At 37.6% G+C, this 21,780-nt stretch overlaps 1 long non-coding RNA gene across 1 annotated transcript; it reads right to left on the reverse strand.

Moving 5' to 3' along the window:
* Positions 1-501: 501 nt before the first annotated feature.
* LOC311097132 lies at positions 502-11,536 on the reverse strand. The gene is made up of 3 exons (XR_014609194.1): positions 11,449-11,536; positions 3,287-3,437; positions 502-1,270 (listed from the first exon to the last, which is right to left on the reverse strand). It is a non-coding gene; the product is annotated as an uncharacterized lncRNA (long non-coding RNA).
* Positions 11,537-21,780: the final 10,244 nt, after the last annotated feature.

Here is a 21,780-nt window from a genome sequence, read left to right on the forward strand (position 1 = left end):
AGTTTATGTTTGTTCATGCATTAACCAATGGTAACATATTGGACCTTACTGTAAAGTGTTACCTAATTTTTGTATAATAACTGTTCCTGTCTAATTATATCAAATTAAATCAAATCATTGCACTGTATTTTTTCTTGTTCATCTTAAAAAAATACATACGATATTAAGTATAAAAAAGTATCAAAATGAAGCATGTTTTATTATAAAACAAGAAAAACAAATCTGCTAATGGGGTGAGAAAAATAATCTTGTTTTTTCTTTTGATGAAGAGTGTGTTTATTACCCCATTGTTATTTTTATTTATTTCCCAGTACAATATGGTTCCATTAACTTTAATTAATGCATTATTTAACATTAACTAACAATAAGCAATACATGGGTTACAGTTTTTATTATTAATTGTTTTGTAAACTTTTTAAACCTAATAGTAGGCCTAAAGTGTCCCCATTTTTTCTTGTTTTAATCACAAACTCACATTTTTGTATGTTTTGTATGTAAAATGTATCTTAACTTATGAATGTTTTTTTATTGGAATACAAAACAAAATACAAAAACATTTTTTTTTTTTCTTTTGCAGTGATAGTTAAAGCACATCTAATCAGCGTTTAGTTTGCGCACATCTTCATGGCGTACACGAACACGAATAGCGTTTCTCTGCTGGCACGGAAGCATATGGAGTGTACGTGTGTGTGTAAGTGGAGCTCTTTGCTGCATGAGACGCAGAACTCTGCTTCATGAATCTTTAAACATGCGGGGCTGGAGGCTCGGCTTTCTCACGCTACACACCACTGAAGGAGAGAGAGAGAGAGAGAGAGAGAGAGAGAGAGAGAGAGAGAGAGTGAGAGAGAGAGAGAGAGAGAGAGAGAGAGAGAGAGAGAGTGTTTCTTCATCCTACACCCACTCTCTGTCTCTCTTCACGAGGGTATTCCCTGACTCCCGCTCTACGTCACGCTCCCTCCATCCCTCCATCCCTCCGCCAACATCATCAGAGCAATTATATTCTCTCGGGAAAGGGAGGTGCGAGCGACTGCTTCTCTTCCCACTCCTTCTCTTCTGCTGTTTAGCTGTCCTTCGCTCTCCTCTTTGATATTTCTACTACCACTACTACTACTAAAAGAAAGAAAGCTGATGAAATCCAATATTAGGAGGAGAGTGAGAGAGCAAGAGAAGAACAGAATGAGAGGTGGCACAATTTTCCCCTCAGGATCTTTGAGGGGAAAAAAGATGCGTGTGAGAGATGATGAAGACAGATTGAAAGAGAAGTGCATCCCTAGAAGAAAGAAGGAGAGAGAAAGACAGCAATATATCACAGAACTGACTGTGGGAATAGCATACTACTCTACTATTTCTGCAGTACAGCATTTAATAAATAGCAAATTGATGCATTTATTGAGGAATATTAGCTGCATACTATTTTTAAAAATAGCAAGAGAAGTATAAGTATTACTCATTAACACATGTTCAAACAGTAGTATACTCCATTGTTGTCACATTGTGAGTAAAGGCGTCACACATTTTGGCTATCCGTGGGTGCATTGCATTGTGGAATACTATATTCCACAAAGTATGCTCTGTTGTATACTACACATTTTGGCAAATAATAATAATGATAATGATTTTACCGAGTTAGACTTGTTCCTGAGTCAACATATTTTGTTGATCCTGGACCAACATTCCTGTCTGAAAATTGTATGATAACCAAATCCCTACCCCTAAACCTAACCTTATACTACCCAGAATTTATTCCTAAAATCAGAGGAAATGGTAGATGAATAACACTGATGTAAAAGCACATAACCCTGGTTTTAAGCCTAAACTTGACATAAACTGTAAACGTGTCCCTCAAGTCTGATTGGTTGAATGGAATGTTGTACAAAGATGTCGATCCAGGAACGTGTTGTACTTGGGCAAATTATATTCTGTAGAAATAGTAAGAAAAGTTAGATTTTCTTTTTTTTTTTTTATTATTTACTAGTAGTGCTGTTTGATCTGACTGTGAAAAGACATGTTTTACAGAAACACAAATGATTTTAGAAATGTAAAATAGTAATTTTTTATTTTTTTTATTTTCTAGATGATTTAACTGGACACCACTTATTACATATAACACATAAAGCATTCAGCATGATGAGGTCATGTGTCATTAATGTAGCGTATTATTATTTGAACGGTTTATGATGGCATATCATGTATAGACAACCGCACATGACCATATTAGTAGAACTGGGCATGATTGAACTAAAACGAGGGAACAAAGTTAAAGGTTAATACTCTCATAATGTTCGAAAATAACATATTACCTGCACTAAACCTTACCCTAAACAAAGGCAAACATGAGATAAATGCATTTGCAGAAGCAACCATATGATTTCAACCTGCCTTTACAATGTGCATTGCTGTATCAGGTGAGCTTCTGAGCAAGTTTACTAAAGCCATACATATGGAGCTGGTTATGTGATGCAAACATGAAAATGTATTCATTTACTAATCAAGCACTATCCAAAACCAAACAAACACATGTATGACGCGGTGAAAATCAGTGTACCTGACAAACTCTGAACCGAGGTGGGCGCTAACACGGATGCTAACACGGACGCTAAACACCGTAGCCGCTAGCACATCTCTTGAGGCAAAGGGAGTGAGGTTTACAAACAGCTCTCACAGGCCAACGTCCATTACACTCACCCCTCTAAAACTCACTCCCAATCCGGGTCACGGCACCAAATGTAACCGGTCTTCCTGAACCGGGGTCTCAGGCGTGGGAGGCGGGAGCGCTAACACAAATAACGACTTTGTACAACAATTTCCACTCTTTCCTGTCATTCTCCTGCGCTGTTTCTGTTGTAGAAACTGGAAGCGCCGCACTGTGTTTACTATGTCAACAGCATATGAGACTGACATTGAAGAGAAGAAATTGTTGAATAAAGTCGTTATTTTTGTTTTGTTTTTGCGCGCAAAAAGTATTCTCGTCGCTTCATAACATTAAGCTTGAACCACTGGAGTCACATGCACTATTTTAATGATTGTTACTACCTTTCTGGGCCTTGAAAGTGGCAGTTGTGTTGCTGTCTATGGAGGGGTCAGAATTTCATCACAAATATCTTAATTTGTGTTCCAAAGATAAACGAAGGTCTTACGGGTTTGAAACGACATGAGGGTGAGTAATTAATGACAGAATTTTCATTTTTGGGTGAACTAATCCTTTAAATGCATGTTTCCCATGTCGGTGCAAGAGGGCTACCTGGAAAAAATACAATAATGTGCACTTCTGTTCTCCACCACTCACCTTTATTGATTCATATATTCAGATTTGCTCCATTTTTGCCCATTCCTGCCTGCTTCCCTCCTGTTTCTCCATTTTTCTTTTCCTCTCGACTTCTCCATATTTCCATGTCACTATCAGCCAATAGCAGAAATGTGTGCCTGCAGCTCCCAGCCTGAGAAAATCAATGAGAAGTGTTTGTTTGTTTGTGAGTGATGTGTTTGTGTGTGTGTGCTTGTGGGCTGGTGTAAAGTCTGTGAATAGTCTGAGTATGATGTGACTGATTATAAGAGTGTGTGTGTGGAACGAGTCGCACCTGGAGAGGGAATCGATAGTGGCTGTAAGTGATTGTCATAATGGGTGTAGACTTGGAATTAAGCCTTTTTCCACGTTTTTTATTTGATTCACGTAACCAGAGTCAAGAAAAATCTAGAAGATGTTGTATTTGTGCCAGGTCTATGTGTTCCCGATGTTTCTCTGCCGTAGTACAGTAAGATTGAGCTTATATACACCACTGAGCGACTTTCAACTTCCTTGTAAGGTAGAAAAACTTGTTGCTTATGTGTAAAAATGGAACGTATACCTCATGCTTACACATGGTACAATCCACTTTCCATATTAAAAACTATTCCTCAGTGTATACATTTGTGATACATTTGCATCAGTTGAAAAACATTCCTTTCCTTGTAAAGAACATGCCAACTGTACACATTTGATGTATCATCAGTGAACGTTGCATTGCACACACACCTCTAAGCAAAATATATAACTCTCCCAGCTCCCCCTCCTTGTGTCTAAAATATGATCCTTAAACACACGTGTCCATGCAATCTATAGTCTAACTCATGCATTTTAAACTTCATAAGATAATACAACTGATTATGAATGCTCATAAAGAATAATAATACAGATATATAATATTAAATAATGAAATTATATTAAAAGATGAAATTTCAGTCTTCAATGGGAGATGGTGGGACAGTAGAAATGAAGGTAGAAAAATAAAGATAAAGTTAGCTATTCTGTCTTTCTTTCTTTAGGTGTGTGATACAGTATTTTAATTGTGAATGGCTTACTAAAGGCCCAACGATGCAGGAAACTATATGTGGTAATATCAAACTAAATGCTGGTTTGATCATTCTGAAATGACTGTCATAAGAATGATTTGGGATTATGACTTCCCAGAAGCGTTTCGCATGATTGCATTTCCAAACACCAGGCATCCAAACTCATAGCATGGCAGCGTTTATTGCATTTCGTCTGTGTGATCTGAGACGCAAGTCATTTATGATGGAGGAAGAAAGAGCCACAGTGGCTCAACTTTCATTTTTATGGAGATATTTTGCGCCAATTTTCCAGGAAGTGACAATTTTATTCTCTTAAACACATGGGATGGAAATTCTGCTTTATTCGCAAATGTTTTAAAAGTTAAATTCGTAACTTTGGGTGGAAACATTGCTATATTCTGTCATTCTACTCTACATTACATTTAGTCATCAACAGGAATGAGAGTTGCACTAATGCACTAATGAATCAATAATAACATTTTTGCATGGATCTAATGACAGATAATAACTATGGGGCATTTTTATATACAGTACTATGTTCAGTAACACTTTAATTCGATAGTCCACTTTACAAGTATGTCAAATAGCAGTCATTAGAGTATTAGTAAACTGTCTGCTTAATATCTGCTAACACTTTATTTTGATGAACCCCAACATTCAACTGACTATAGGTAACTTTGCAACTGCATGTCAACTTAGTCTACTAACCCGAACCCTATTTAACAGTCTACCAATACTCTTATGAGAGTTAGCTGACATGTAGTTGCAAAGTTACTTATATTTAGTAGAATGTCTGAAGTGGACTATCAAAATAAAGTGTAATAAAGTGTACACTACTTATGCATAATTTGCTTGACAGACAGCTGACATCCACTTAGCAACCATCCACAACACCCTAGCAATGCCTTAGTAACTGGCCACGATATGCAAAAAACTCACAATACCTTAGAAACTGCATAGCAAGGCCTGGCAACCGGCCAGAACAACACTGCATTTTACCTGGGAATGCACAACTTTTATTCAGTAGGCTAAAGATAAAAATATAGACTTTTAATTTGTTCTCAAATTAAGCTCATTATAATTACAATGCCTTAACCCAACTGACACATTTACATATGAACATTATTTGGCCGATTTTATAAACCACACTCAAGTTAATTTAGAGAGGTCTGATTATATTTGTGAGAATATTTGTATAAATGTGTCTCTCACAGGTATAGTGAAACAAGCGCACTTCTCAGCAGAGCAGAATGAGTTCATTCTCTCAGTTCACTGGGTCTCTACACTTTCCCACACTTAATAAATGAATCCAGGACTAATTAAGATCTCACAGTGTTAGCTCTCGCTGCGCCCCTGAAGGGAGGTCTGGATATATTAGGTGTGTGTGTTTGTGTGTGGATCTTGGCATGGGCATGTTCTTGGGGTGTTTCTGTTATATTTAATATGGTGTGAGGCTGCTAGTGTGTGTGTGCTTTTATAGACAGCCTTTTAGCAATGTTCAAACGTCATGCTGTGCTAGCAAACACACACAAAAGTGCTGTGCTGGTGTCATGGTACAGTCATAAATTCTATTCTATTCTATTCTATTCTACTCTACTCTACTCTACTCTACTCTACTCTACTCTATTCTATTCTATTCTATTCTACTCTACTCTACTCTACTCTATTCTATTCTATTCTATTCTATTCTATTCTATTCTATTCTATTCTATTATTTTCTACTGATCAATCAAATAATATGAATAAAACTTTTTTGTTAGTGCACTTGTAAAAATTCTGTTCTGCTCTTTTTTTATTTAATACTTTGTCACTAAATACAAAAATTATTGTCATTGTTTTTTATTATAATCTATTAGTTTTACCTCTTAAATATATAAACTTAAAACATTTTTAGTGTATCGATAGAATAAGGATAAATATATTGTTACTGACACAGTTTGTCACTTCGTTTTGCACTGTCTAATCAAAAAGTCATATTTTATTATATAATTTGTCTTAGTTGACATTCCATTCCATTGTCTAAAATATTTTATAAGTCAAATATTTAAACACAACTTTATTTGTTAATTCACTTGTAGAATTTCTTCTATTCTATTCAATTTCTTAAATTCTAGAATTTGCCTGTCATATTTAAATACATTTTGTGGTGAAATGTACTTATACAGTTTATGTTCTATTTTATTTCTAATTGTTTTCTTAAATATCTTACCAGTCAAATATTTAAATGTAACTTTTTTTTGTTTGTATAGTAGTTATATTCTATTTTACAGTTAATTTTTCAATATTTTATTATTATTTAATTTTATTTGAAATATTTTCAGTAAAATATTTAAGTTTTTTTTTAAATAAAATAAAATAGAAATTATGTTTTACAATATGACTTTCAGTGCACTATTTCTATTCTATCCTATCCTGTTTTATTTTTTAAAATGTGTCTTTTTACCACAAATATTCAAATGCACTGGATTTCCTGGAGTTATCATCACACGTTTTCTCCCACTGGCTCATTTCTGATACTCCTATTATTGTCCTGAGCTGCATGCGAGAGTTGGCACTTTATCTTTGCAGAAACATGCCTCCCTCTTTCTCCCCCTCGATCTCTCACACTCCCTCGCTCTTTCTTACAGTGATTAGAGCGGTATCTGTAACTTTCCTCTAGCCTCTAGCTACACGTCATAATCTCATTCACACACACACACTTTTCATTTCACACCTCTCATTCAGTTGCTTCACGGTGAACATTGCGCTTTCTGTTGAAAGCAAGTAGTCTGGTATAATGACAGTGGTTATGTGCAAACTCTACTGACATACAGTCATATATGTATAGAGTTCAACAGCAGCTGGTAGGTTCGGTGGTTCTCACTTAAAAATGTTGGGTTAAAATAACCCAATGAATAACCCAAATATGGGGTGGTACAGCACCTTCCCAACTGTGGGTTATTTTAACCCAATGCATTGGGTAAAAAGACAGCTGGTTTAAAAGTAACCCAACAGTTAAGTTAATGATTTTTATTTATTTATGACATTTTAATAAATAAAATACACTTTATTTCGAAATACAGATCGTTTATTTGTATAAAACAATAAATATGTCTCAACAAATATATATATTTTCTAATTACAAACTTAAGGTAGTCTAGTGTTTAATGTAAATAAACATAATTGTGTACATAAATTCAAAATACACAAGTGTACATAAAACATTATTGCTAGAAATTACCCAACGATTTTAAAAATGGCCCAACATTTTGGGGAAAATAACCCAACACAGTGACCCAATATGTGTAGCCCAACGGTTGGGTTAAAAAATAACCCAATGTTTTTTACTGTGTATGACTTCATGGCTCTAGAGTCATTAGGTTCAGGAGGTTACTAGTTTGTTTGTGTATGAGAAGGAGAATGAAGGTTAAAAGCATTCTCTTTACCGTATTGCTGAAATTCTCCTAAATTACCACACTCCATTTTCTAACCTTGAGAGTTTCAGCACACAAACACCCACACGAGCCACACAGTAACCTCTCTATGGACCAGCCAGTCTTTACCCATGATCATTTGCACACTGAAAGCCTCTTGCATGTGTCGTCTCTGCTGTTGTCATAGGCATGCTGCTATTTATGGCAGCCGCATGTACGGCAGGCTTCCCATCAGGCCATAAACCTGCCAGGTGTAGCGTTTGCCACAGCAACAAGCCCAGCTGAACTAGCATTAACACAGACTTCTGCTCACTGCAGCCAATGATTCAAGATTCTTTTTTAGTAAATAAAATCAAAGATTTATGGTCAGTAGTCCATATACGTCATGTTGCGTTCAAGTCATGCTGGACGTAAATTGTATTTACAAGATGTGACCACACAAGCCACTGCAGTATCGCATTACCGGTTCTGTGTATCTGTCTTCGACCTCTAATTTTCTGATTTGGGGACGTGTCTATTAAATAATCCTGGTGGAATCAAATTGATACTGATTATATAAGATGCTACTCATTTAGCCAGTTTATGAGGCAACAACTCTGAGGTTAATAATAAATACAAACATATAGCTAGTTGCAGTCTTTGTCCTCTTGATTTTGTTGTGCTTGCACAAAAAAAAAGCTTCATTTCATTTTTGAAAAGAGAAAAAGAAATTACAAATGTACATCATGTCAGAACTCGTAAGAATACACTTTCCTGGAGGACTTAAGGATAGCATTATGTGATCTGCTAGTGTACTACTAAAAGTTGACAAAATAAACCTTTAAAATTAAATTTACAATCTTACTACTGATGAATAATGTTGGAGTAGACTAGTTTTGTTCAATTAAATGCCACCCAGACTGAGAGAATGTCCTAGTTATTAACTAATTAAAAAAATTACAAGCCTTTCGATATGTCCCACCCCAACTTCCTGTTTCATCAGGAAATACCTAAACAACACAGCCGCCTTTACACATGCATGGGGTCTTTAGCTGAGAGCTTATTGTATAATAGATCTGAGTTCTAAGAGCTTTACATACATTTTTCACATGAGGGGCAGCTAATTCGACTTCAGTGGGAGAATCAAATCTATAAAGACATATCAGTAGCATTTTCAGAGTATTTTATGTTGTCCCAGTTATTGACAATCTATTGCACATCTGAATGAGTTTTGAACAGGAAGTTGGAGTGGATTCCAACAGCATGCTTTTACAAAACCAGTCAGGCAGAGAGATCTGTGCTGGAATGTGTGCTGAAAGAAGAATCAGCATTTTTGGATAGAAAGAGAGAGACTAGTGGGTGGAAGAGGGGTGAAAATGGCCAAATAGAGGACATTTGCCTCAGGCTGTCTATAATTGACCGATCAGAGCACTGTGATTGTCTATAACCAACCAATCAGAGCAATGTTACTGTTTATAACCAACCAATCAAAACATTGTCTGTTACCATCTATAATGGATCAATCAGGGCACTCTCCATGTCTTTAACTGACCAATCAGAACACTGTTGCTGTTTATTATGAACTAATCAGAGCTCAGTTACTTTCGATAACCAACCAATCCGAGCACTGTTCCCATCTGAAGACCTGAGTCAGGTGGAAACAAAGCTGTGAAGGATAGACTTAAAGGCTGAATCTGAAATCGCCCCCTAAACCCTCATTCACTATTCCCTACGTTTGTCCACTAATACAGTTCACTTTAAGGTGTGAATGAAAATGAGTGAACGAATGGACTACTTCCGCGTTCTAGTTAGTACATACCGTGAGTTTCCGGTTAGAGCGTTCAGCGCACCTCCATACATGAGAATGCAGATTATCACCATGTTTTATGGCAGCCAATTGATTAAAACAATGAATAATGATCTCTGTCTTAATTATCTTGAGCCTGCTGAAATGCTCCTATAAATATATTTTCTTTCCAACTCTGCATTCTGCATAATAAATAGGCAAAATACATTTATCCACTAAGCAGCCGCAGTCCTGAATGCTGGTCTTCTCATTAACAGTGTTTTTCTCTTTCTGACATTACCTGTTGGGTTTGCATTTTTAAATGAAATTGACTATTGAAAGGATTGCTTGTGTGCGCTGGTGTTTATTCCAGTCTTTTAAAATAGTTGAATGGATGAATGCTCACGAGGTGCCTGTAACGATGTTAAATAGGCTAGGCTATTTAATCAATAACGCACACAGCGTAGAGGAGAATGACAGTCAACTATTATATTATATGAATATTATAGCATTTTGGGCATAAACATGTAAAAAGTGAATTGATTGACATTGAAAAATGACACAGAATGATTAAAATATTTAATCCAAATAAATAAATGTTTGTGGTTTGTACTGATGTTATTCATCTGTTCTCACACACTTCAGCGTCGCGGTCACTAGTTTAGGCGAGCACTGACACCCTGAGGTGAAATAATGGTGTGTGTTTAACACCCGCTGCTTTCTCAGATCGGCTTGGGTTGGATTAAAACTTCATGTTCCGATGAGTTTGGAAAATTCTGCACACATCAGAATATTGCCAAATTTTTACATCTTATTGCGGACACTCATTTTAGGTGGCGTTTGTTCAACTCATTGACCACAGTACATTAAAGTAAACATAACCGGAAATAAGTGAGACGTACTCTTTCCAAATGGAAGTGCGTCACGAAGCTCAGTGCAAGTGGTTCATTCGGACAGCCATTGAGCGTACGTCGGCTGTACACTCGTAGGCACTCGTAGGCAGTGCATTGTGGGATTGAGTGCACTCAATAATGTCCACTATGGTTTCAGACATAGAAACCATAGTGGACATTACTATTATAATGGCTGTCCCCTGAAATAACGCCCTATTTGAGGGTATAGGGGGTGATTTCAGACTCAGCCATAGTCTGTCTTTACAATAGCAGACTGTATAAAGGTCCTAGATCACATCATTTTGGCAAACTCACAGCTTTCAAAACAGTTTTGAAAAGTTTTTGTCTACTACTAACGTACTACTTCTACCTCACAGTCTTGTTTTCGTTCCTGTCAAAAATGTAATATGGCGTTTCCATGCATAAGGTCTTTAATGGATCAATCAGGGCACTCTCCATGCCTGTAACTGACCTATCAGAACACTGTCTATTATGACCCAATCAGAGCACTGTTACTGCATATAACCAACCAATCAGAGAACTGTTACCCTCTATAATGGATAAATTAGAGCACTCTCCATGTCTTTGAAGTCTAGTCAGAACACGGTTATGGTTTATAACTGATCAATCAGATCATTGCCATTCTCTATAACTGACCAATTAGAGCAGTGTTATGCTTTTAAACTGACCAATCAAAGCATTGTTGCTATCTATAACCAACCAATCAGAGCACTGCCTCGCCCCAGCACACTATAGTTACTTGTTGCCAGCCTTGGAAAAAGTGATTTTAGTCATTGGAAGGACTGCAAGTGATCTGTCTCAAACAATTTGAGCTTACAAGGAGGCTTGTGTTAACAACTAACCCTTCCACTTTCTCTAAACACACACGCACCCTTTCCCTAAACCTACCTTCTACCTACCTACCTTTCCCTTAAAAACTTTACTTTACATTTACTTTACTTTATACTATCTTTGTGGGGACATTTGGTCCTCCTCACAGTGTAGGTTAAACAAGTACACACACACACACACACACACACACACTTACCTCCCTCTGTCTCAGCCAATCATAGATGTCAAACAGGAGGAGTGGATATTCACAATCCTCCAAACTATTGGGCCCCATTAGAGTAAACAGTTATTTTTTATTCACTCTCTCTCTCTCTCTCTCTCTCTCTCTCTCTCTCTCTCTCTCTCTCTCTCTCTCTCTCTCTCTCTCTCTCTCTCTCTCTCTCTCTCTCTCTCTCTCTCTCTCTCTCTCTCTCTCTCTCTCTCTCTCTCTCTCTCTCTCTCTGTACGTGTGTGTGTGTGTAAGAGAGATAGAGAAAGCTTGTCCTCACACACCTAAGAACACAATACATACCAGCTCTATGCTGATAACACCTGCTTTTGTGGAAGTACTGCATACTTGGTTAGCCTTTGCCTCACTGATATTCAAAGAATGCTGTTTGCTCTTGTGTACTCATAACAGTAAATGTAGAATTATATATTCACTCCACAACTACTGCATATAGCACTAATAAAATCCAATGTACTGCTTCAAATATAGAGTTATACAGCCATGCAGAGAAAAAAAAAAAGCTGAACATAAATTAACACAAATTACAAAATTACAAGCTACTTTTTTACACACAATGCATGCAGAGACCAAGAGCAGTCAAGCACCAAAACGATTATGAGAAATAATCTCATAATCTTTTTTTTCCAGCATTCTCTGAAAATCTTCTCCTCCACAGTCATGCACATTTAAACCTTGTACTACTACTGTAATATACATTGCGACAATTTCTTGTAATTATTCATAATATACTATTATTATTATAGTAAGTACATGTAGTAACCTGTAAATATGTCACCTTAAAATAAAGTGTTATCTTCTTCCATGAAGTGTTAAACTTATTCCAGTTGTTACACTTATTCAGTTTCGTTTTCATGGACATTTAGTTTGTTTTCATTAGTCACATGTATTCCTTTGTTTGAGTTTCCCGCCACTCATCAGTTCCCATGGACACTCATAATCATCACAGCTGTTCGTCATTTAGTTGATCACCATGTGTGTTTAAGTTCCTCACCTTCACTCAGTGTTTGTCTGGTCTCGTTTGCATTAGTTTTTGTGTATGTATTTCCTGTTGGAGTGTAATTAAACTCAGCTTTTGAATTGATTCCTCATCATCATCATCATCATCATCATCATCATCCTCATCATCATCTGTCTGTCTGCACCTGGCTAACAGAAGACCGGACCAAGAAATGGATTATGCAGCAAAATTTGCTGTGATTGCCCAAAACATTGTTTTTTCTTGTTATACAGAACTATTCTGCCGTCTTGCCGTCACCTGCCCATATGACGACGAGACACTCAAATTGCTGTCCTGGATCGGGGTCAACTACCACCCACACTTTAGACCTCCCAGACACCTCAGGGCTTGACTGGAGGGTGTCTGTCCCCAATCCAGGACACAGTCAGGAGTTGATGGATTTGGACATGGAAGGCACTGCCTCCCACCCTATCCCACCCGGCACTATCAAGACCGCACTGAAACTGTTTTTCTTTTTTACCTGTTGGGAATTGGAATTACCGTTATTGATCACGTCAAGCTTACCTCTGTCACCTTCACCGCAAAGCTCAGCCAGTCCTCCAGCTCCGCCTCTGCTGGATTCCTGCAGCGCTTCGTCTTCCCTGGGAACGCCTTGTTGTGACATGAAGCCTCAGGTCGAGCAATCACCAACTTCGCCTGAGTGAGAGAATCCTGCGGCTCCACCTCCAGCCTCTGATCCCTTCGCTCCACCTCGGCCCATCGACCTGTCGGCTCCACCAGACACCCTCGGCCTTGCGGCTCCACTGTGTTCCCTCGTCCCACCGGCTCCCCCTTGGTCAGTCGTCACTCTTCTTCCGCCACGGATTTGCAAGCATCTGCTACTCTCCATCTCTCCACCCCTACGGCTACACGGGTTCCTCCTTCCCTCTGGCTCCGCCTCTGTTCTCCTTTCACACCGGCTCCGCCTCAGTCGCCTCAGTCGCCTCATCGCCGCGGCTTCGCCTAGGTCTCCAGTGCCAGTGATGTCGTTCAGTACCATCAGCTCTCCGTCTGCGCCCTTGGATCCATCGGCCTAGTCTCCGTCGGTCGTCCCCCACATGTCGACAGTCCCATCAACATCTTGGCTTCTCCCTCCCTCGACTCCGCCATGGGCTGTCGTCACTGCCGGGCTCTGGGTCGGTGCCATCGGCCTATCACCATCACCCCCGCCCAGGGATCGTCGTCATCCACGTGTCACCATCCCTTCGCCGGCGCCTCGTCCACCTCCTAAGCCCCCACTGTCCCTCCCTCTTCTCATTTTTTTATCACGGTGCGCCTTCACGGCGGGTGTGTACTGTCAGTTATGTTAGACTCTTAGTGTGTATTCATTAGTTTCTGATGTCCTTTGTTCTAAGTTCCCACCGGTATTTAGTTGTCATGGTTACCTTGATTATTGAGGTATTTTGTATCTTTGGTATAAGTTTATGTGGTTGCCCTTTGAATTTCTCCGATCACGTTTGTGTTTAATGTGTGTTTGCTGCTTCCTGTTTGGATTATTCTGTGAATTATTATTAAACTTCGTGTTGGATCGTCATCTGTCTGCTACACATGCCTGAGACAGTAGTAACATCTAACTATGTCACCTTAAAATAAAATGTTACCCAAACTTCTTCCAGTAATGTTAAGCCAACATTCTTTAAAAGTTATCTGGTATTTAATAATGTTCTCAAAAAATATATATAATAATGTTCTCAAAAAAGCTCAAAAACATTATTTATTATTTATCGTTCATGAAATGATTTTATTTTTTATTTTTTTCAGAAATTGAAGTTTTGAAATGGCAAATTGATTGTTCATCTAATGTTTTTTTTATTTTTTTTTATGTTATACTCTGAAACCTGATGTTTCCATAATGTTTGAAAAATGATAAAATGTTTCCTTAATGCTGGCATAACCCAAAGAAAGAAAACGTTATTAAAACATTTAAAAAGACTAGACTTTTTTAAAAAATGTATAACTTAATGGTAACGTTAATAAAACATTATTATAACACATTTTTGTTAGCTGGGTATTTGCATATTTTGGGGGCATTGTAAGGAAAAGAGCAGCTTGGACATTCCTCTAAACGGCTCCTTTGTGTTCCACTATAAAAAGAAAGTTATACAGGTTCGAAACGACATGAGGGTTAGTAAGTGACAGATTTTTTTCCTTTGCGTCATATTGTTGAATCATTTGAAATTGATGAAGATAAACAAGCTTTGTTTTCTATTCATAATGTACGGTAAAACAATTAGATGATGTTTCTCATCTCAGAATTAATTAATTGTTAGCTGAGCAATGCCGGATGAATTGTGACAGGACTGACATCAGCAGTTGTTTGTATATGCTAGTGTTATGAGGATTGGCTTGATTACACGAACATGCCCTTTTTGTACTCCATGCAATGTAAAAAACATAACATTTCCCCATATTTTTGTCTAATTATTGTACCATAGGAGGGCAGTAACCTGAGTAGGACAGGGCTTTACATTCACACAAACGTATAGCCATGGGGTGTGATCCTAATTCCACGGCCATGTGACAGAGAGAAAAACACAGCCCTGAGAATCACACGCATACTGATCATGTGATGAAGCTAAGTATGATTACGGTGAGCATGACTGCGCGCACACACACACACACACACACACACACACGTCGTGTTTTCATGTTTTACAGGGACTTTCCATAGACATAATGTTTTTTTATACTGTACAAACTGTATATCCTATCCCCTTACACTAAACCTAACCCTAAACCTACCAATCTCAGAAAACTTTCTTAATAAAACATAGTTCAGTATGTTTTTAAGCCATTTTAATTATGAGGACTAAGGAAATGTCCTCATAAACTATGGTTACGTTGTAAAACCAATGTAATATCCATGTCATTATACAAATTTGTGTCCTCATAAATAATTTAAACACACACACACACACACACACACACACACACACACACACACACACACACACACACACACACACACACACACACTGACCCACTTCTCTCATATAAACAGACACGAGACAAATGCTTTTATTTAGATCACTATACCTAATATTAACAAGAGAAGATCAGAAAAGATCAGATTTTTCTGATCAGAAAACATACTGCAAAAAATGTCTTAAATACAAAAATCTTTTAAAAAGTCTACAAGTGCAGTCTTATGTGGATTTTTCCAATACTTGTTTAAAACAAGACTTCCTGCAGCGCACTGGTGCGACTGTCACAATTTTGATGAATACAAGCTTGTAAAGTAGAGTATATCAATCTTTTATATTAAATTACTGTTCTCTTTACGCATCTAGACCATCTGAAATACCAAAACAAACATTAACTCAGCTGAGAAATGATCCCATAAATGTGTTATAAAGTATCAGCTTCCTCTAAATCTGATGGGTTTATAAGCAAGCTCATACATTTACCTTTGCAATTTGAATCAAACAATGACTTGGACTTCCTCTGCGGCGCTCTTATCCAATCACTGTCCCGAAACCTCTGAAACCTCTGAAACCTGATCCTGATGACATATCTCACTAGCCAAACCCCATGTGTTTGTATAAAGGGAAATACATCTCTAAGCAGGTCCTGGTTAGTGACTTCATGGGTGTGGGATTCCACGATTGTGTGCGAACAGGTTTGACAGACATGCTGAAGTCCATCGTCACAGTTCAACACCCGGGTGCGACTGACTGTGAGGCATTCCAACTGCAAAGTGAATTAAATCAGCAGGATTTTAAGTTGTTTTGTTGATAAGCAGTGTGCACGTGAAGCCAAGGGCTGGTGATGCAATAGAATGAAATCACGAGTGCTGGATAAACTTCATTATTAAATTCAGCTCATTTTAGCTTAAAATTTGTTGGTAGTTGACGAAATTGTTTGTATGTGTTGTGCTTTTTCAAATATTGCTGCTAGTTTAATTTTATTGCTCTTCAGCAAGATATATGGCACATCCTACACAAAGGCTGTTTCTAAACCAAGTGAGCTGCCTACGTAGGCATCATATGTGCGCAAAAAGGTAGGCAGCAAAATCAAGATCTTCTTTAGGCCATATTCTAAGGCAGTGTTGCACGTATTCTTAATGGAAAAGGCACTCCCATGATTCATTGCGGCATTTATTCAAGAAGGTGGATGAATTTCATTCAATGACAATTTTTTTTTCTTTTTACCCAACATTTGTGTGTGCCATACTAATGCTAAACACTATTGAAATCAACTGCAAATCAAGTCTCCAGTGCACTTTATCACTATTTGTATGCTTATGTTGAGCGTTTCAAACACATTACTCTTGAGGTTTCATTTCAGTTAGGATGCTCTTTATGGTAGTTGACAGCAAGGCACTTGCTAGGTTTTGTAAGAGAGTCACATGCCTTTCACATACATGTGTTTATGCATAAGCTATTTCTATATGGATATTGTGTGTGACTGTGCATAGTCATATGCAGTGCTGTAAACATAGCAGAAACAGTTCAAATTAAAGATAGATAAAATAGGCTTCTAATTTATTATATATTGGTGGAAGTCACTGATTGTGAAAGCTAGAATACATAACCTCAAATTCAACTATATGCAAAACATTTATTTGAATACACACAGACAGGGTCAAACATCGACTTTTTGCCACAACGTCAAACGGCGGGTGAATTGAGAAAATTGAATGGTCACAAATATTTCTGCATGATTTTGCATGTTTCTTTTGCATTTTGTGAAAATATTGTTTGCCGTTTTGTGCCATTTTTTTTATTGAATTATTTCAAAATAAAAATGTAAAAGTGGTTTGTGTGTGTGAGTCATGACAGATTTATGGTTTGTATCACTTTAGGTGCGTTCCTTTCGACCATAAGTGCTCCGCTCTTCAAATCTGAAGGGAGCGAACATGTTCAGTTCGAAGGGCACTGTAAACGACATGGGGAATAAGAGAACATTTACTCACTAGTCTTTGCACATCACAACAGCAAGCCTACAGCAAATGTTTGATTAAAATAAACGCAGTAAAAATGACTTGAGGCTTCAACGTTTTTTATTGAGTTTTATCAGTCCCATGTGTGCGATTGTTCCCGGGTATAAAGGGCACAAGATGTGACAGTTACAGTGTAACTCGTGATTATGGTTAAATAAGATAACACACACACATATAATATGACCAAATTACATTTATTTTATGTCATATTAATCATTGTAACAGACATTTATCACTTTGCAGCCGTTTACACAACACCGTGTTAATTTACATTTTTTTTAAAGTGCAAGTTCTTCAAAGCGATACCGTAATCACCTCCGTAAACTACAAAAATGTGAATTTGTGAAAACGGTGACTTCATACGTATAAGTATTACGTGTTCAGTCTATAGTCTTTACAAAGTCACATCGCCAACTACTGGCCTGGCAGCAGAATACAGCGTTTTTAGTCATTTTCGCAGATTTGTGTGAACAGGGATTGTTTTGACCATGTTTTCGCCTGTGTGCGAAAAACGCAAAGGAAGGGAGTAGGGAACACAGCGTAGGGACCCTGTCAACTGGAATGCAGTCTTTGACTTGAAAGGTCAGATTTCCAGTTCCTAATAAGCCAACAAACTGGTTAGGAACTCACCAAAGCCAAACTTACCAAATTTCTCCTCAACCCTTTCCAAAAAAACTCACAATAACTCAATATTTTTTATTTATTTTGAGCAGTCTTGCATAACTCCACCACTACCGTTTCCACACCACTCAAACTTTCCAATTTAATAAAGCGGGCAGCCGGGAACACGGTGTTCCCTTGTAGAGTTCAGCGGTGGTGATAGAACAGGCTAGTGCTGCATGTTATCCTGTCCTCTGCCTGGCATGGATGAACAAGCATATTAGCAACTGACTGTAGTCAGTGTTGTGCAACTCTGGCACAGGAAAGGAAGACACAAGATGTGGAGAGTGTTTACTCCAGAAAAGAAGGAATAAGTCAACCTGATCTCATAAGAAAATGTAGCTTTTTATAAGGTGGTGTTTTTGCAAGAATTCTACGATTTCTAGAAAAAAAAGGGGTAACACTTTACTTAAAGCTTTTATATATAAGGCATTATAAAAATATTTTAATGCATTAATTATGCTTTGTAATGCACCTTATAATGCATTATTCGATCTCATCAATAACAGTAAACACAGTTATAATACTTGTCTTGAACACGCCTTTTGAAAGTATAATACATTAAAAAAACACCAATTTCAGATGTAACTGTCACGGTGTGGTGCAGGCAGAAGACGAAGAAGAGTCAAAAGTTCAAATGCAAACTTTTACTCACAATATAAATCAAACGGGTACATAGAAGACGGGCAGAGGATTCACACACACATAATACAACGTAGATCGGACAAAGGCTGAACAGATGGAGCTTAAATACAAACACAGATGAACACTGATTAACAGAACACAGGTGATACAAATGACGATGACTAAACAGGTGATACAACTGAACTGATAATGACGGTAACCATGGATACAAAAGAGAGGCGGGAAAAGAACAAAGGAGAACAGGAACCAATCAAAACTCAAACTGGAAGTCCAAACAAACACTGACACGTGACAGTAACAAGGAATTTGCTGATATTATAATGCATTTTAACTTTGGTTATAATTATTTATGAAAAGATATAATGCATTATGTCGTAAATTATAAATACCTTTATAATACATTATAAACAAAGGCTTTAAAGGGTTAGTTATATTAAAATTATCCCATAATTTACTCAACCTCAAGTCATCCTAGGTGTATTTCTTTCAGCCAAACACAGTCAGTTATATTAAAAAATATCCTGGCTTCTCCCAGCTTTATAAAGGCAGTAAATCGAGGATTATATTTTGAAGCCCAAAAAAAGTGCATCCATCCATCATAAAAGTGATCCATGCGGCTCCAGGGGTATAAAGGCCTTCTGAAGCGAAGCCATGTGTTTTTGTAAGAAAAATATCTATATTTTATAAACTATAATCACTAGTTTCCGACAACGTCCGTACACGAGCTGAAGAGTGACCTCTGACCCGACGCTTGACGTAGGATGTAGGACTAGCTTAAGCTTAGGCTTTAAAATTCTCAAGATTCTTGTGCTTCAAAATCTAAGGTACCATTCACTCCCATTATAAAGCTTGGAAGATTATTTTTTAATATAACTCTGATTGTGTTTGTCTGAAATAATAAAGTCATATACACCTAGGATGACTTGAGGTTGAGTAATTTATGGGATAATTTTTATTTTTAGATGAACTAACCTTTTAAGTAAAGTGTTACCAAAAAAAGTCATCAATGAAGGTCCACCCCTAAACCTAACCGTCAGTGAGGTACGAATGAAATGGTACAAATTCATGCACTGTAATGTAAAAATGTATTGGTAATTTTCAGCCAGGACATTATCTGATTATTTATGGACTTTTCCTTTAACCCTAAACCACAACACAAGGCCCCACTTTTCATAGAGTGTATGAATCAGCCATTAGCTATTAGCCACTATAACTGCCATAAGAGCGTGCTGAATATGTCACATCTTCGTGAGTACTGATCCGTTATGCGTGACATGATGCAGACAGAGGTTGAAAGAGACTCACATGGCCTGAGAGTATATGGTCACATGGGTTTACCATGTGCAGCTGCGAGTCTGTGTTTAGCTGAGCCTCTTTACCTTAAACATCAACAGTCGTCTGTATTACAGCAGTCAGCAGGTAAATAGCGACTGTAGTTCAAACACTGATGACAGAAAGACATCATTTATGGATATTCAGTCAAACAGATTACTTTCACCTTGGTTACGTAACATGTATCATGGCTAATATATAATGTTGTTATTAAAATGTGAGACACTACTCTGCATAATATGATTAAGTTAAATTTTCTGAAGTAAATATGTGTGTTAGCGCAGTGTTATGCAGTTACTAGGGCGTGGCTGCTAGTCCGTAGCCCCATATGCTATTTTAAAGGTTCCTCATTTTATTTAATAAGGTCTCCTACAATAGGTTTACATGCATCCAAGATCAAAAAACACAATTTTCTCATAATAACCATTGCACATCAGCTCTTTTCTCACAGTGTCTGAAACGGCTCAATAAAAGATTCCCTCCTTTCTGAGAGCTGACTCTGCTTCGAAACGCACATTTCCATAACTGAATATCAGCTCCAGATCTTCCTCAGCTCTTGATACACCGTGATACCAACAGAAACAATGGTGTCGGTTTTACCGTATTCATTCCAGTGCTAGTCCTCATCCTTTGGAAATGCATGCAAAGTGCATTTGCTTTCACAACACAGTAAAAAGCATCTGTTGATGACACTAACCAAACTCTTCAAGGCCTCAGCTACAACTACAGTGTTTGAGGGTGGGTCAAAATGAAAGGTAATATTCGAAAAAAGCGTAATAGGGGCACTTTAAAGGTAGGGTAGGCAATTTTCAGAGTGCAAAATAGCAAGCTATAGCTTTGAAAAGCATTAGATCACACCCTCCCTTCAGAGCATCTCCAAAGCCACCACTAAAATTTTAAGATTGATAATTAAAGTTGGAATGATAATAGTTTAATTTACAAATAGGATTGCAATTTGTTAATATGCTAAAAATACTGAAACCCAGTGAAACAATGAGTAAAAAGGGAAAAATACTAAAGGCCCTGATATACTTCCAATAAAACTGAAGAACAAACTGGTGTGACTTAATTTTGAAACAAAATGAGGCCACAATGAAGTTTGTTTGGGGAGCAGCTTGCCAAACCGAACTTTCTGGATAAGTTTGCTCCGGCTAGTAACCACGTTCAAACTCTTATTGTTCCGTGGTGATCATGTAGAAGGTGTGGCTCTGAAGCTCCGCCTCCTGAAAATCTTCTCTGGTTCGTTTCTTCTGTCCAGCTCATTGAGGTCAGACATCCGTGAGTAAAAACATGAAAACACTGGACGGCTATACTTTAAAGTAGAAACTGAAGTTGAAAGAGACACTGACACTGTTTTTTCATGTGTAATACTGAAGAGCTGCTCGCTTTATTGGAAAGTGCAATATAAATAATTGTGACGTGACTTGATTTGACATATCCATATCAGATACTGACATTAACTGCTGTTTTCTCACCGCTGTCGTTTATTTAGTGTGTTTATTTTTGTTATTGAGAGGGAAGTGCACGGCACATATTTACATGTTCAACTAAACATCACTCTCAGCAGTGTGAATGGTATCAGGATGTTCGTTAACGGTATTTTACTGCTCAAGTATTTTAAACATCTTTTTACCCCTACGCAAAGAATGAAAATAACTTTGCCGTGAGTTTATTGGGGCCTATACTGTAAAGTACATGCTCTTAGAGGAAATCTGTCTGTGTG

The sequence above is a fragment of the Abramis brama genome, assembly GCF_963993115.1.
Source record: "Abramis brama genome assembly, chromosome: 15".
NCBI lineage: Eukaryota > Metazoa > Chordata > Actinopteri > Cypriniformes > Leuciscidae > Abramis > Abramis brama.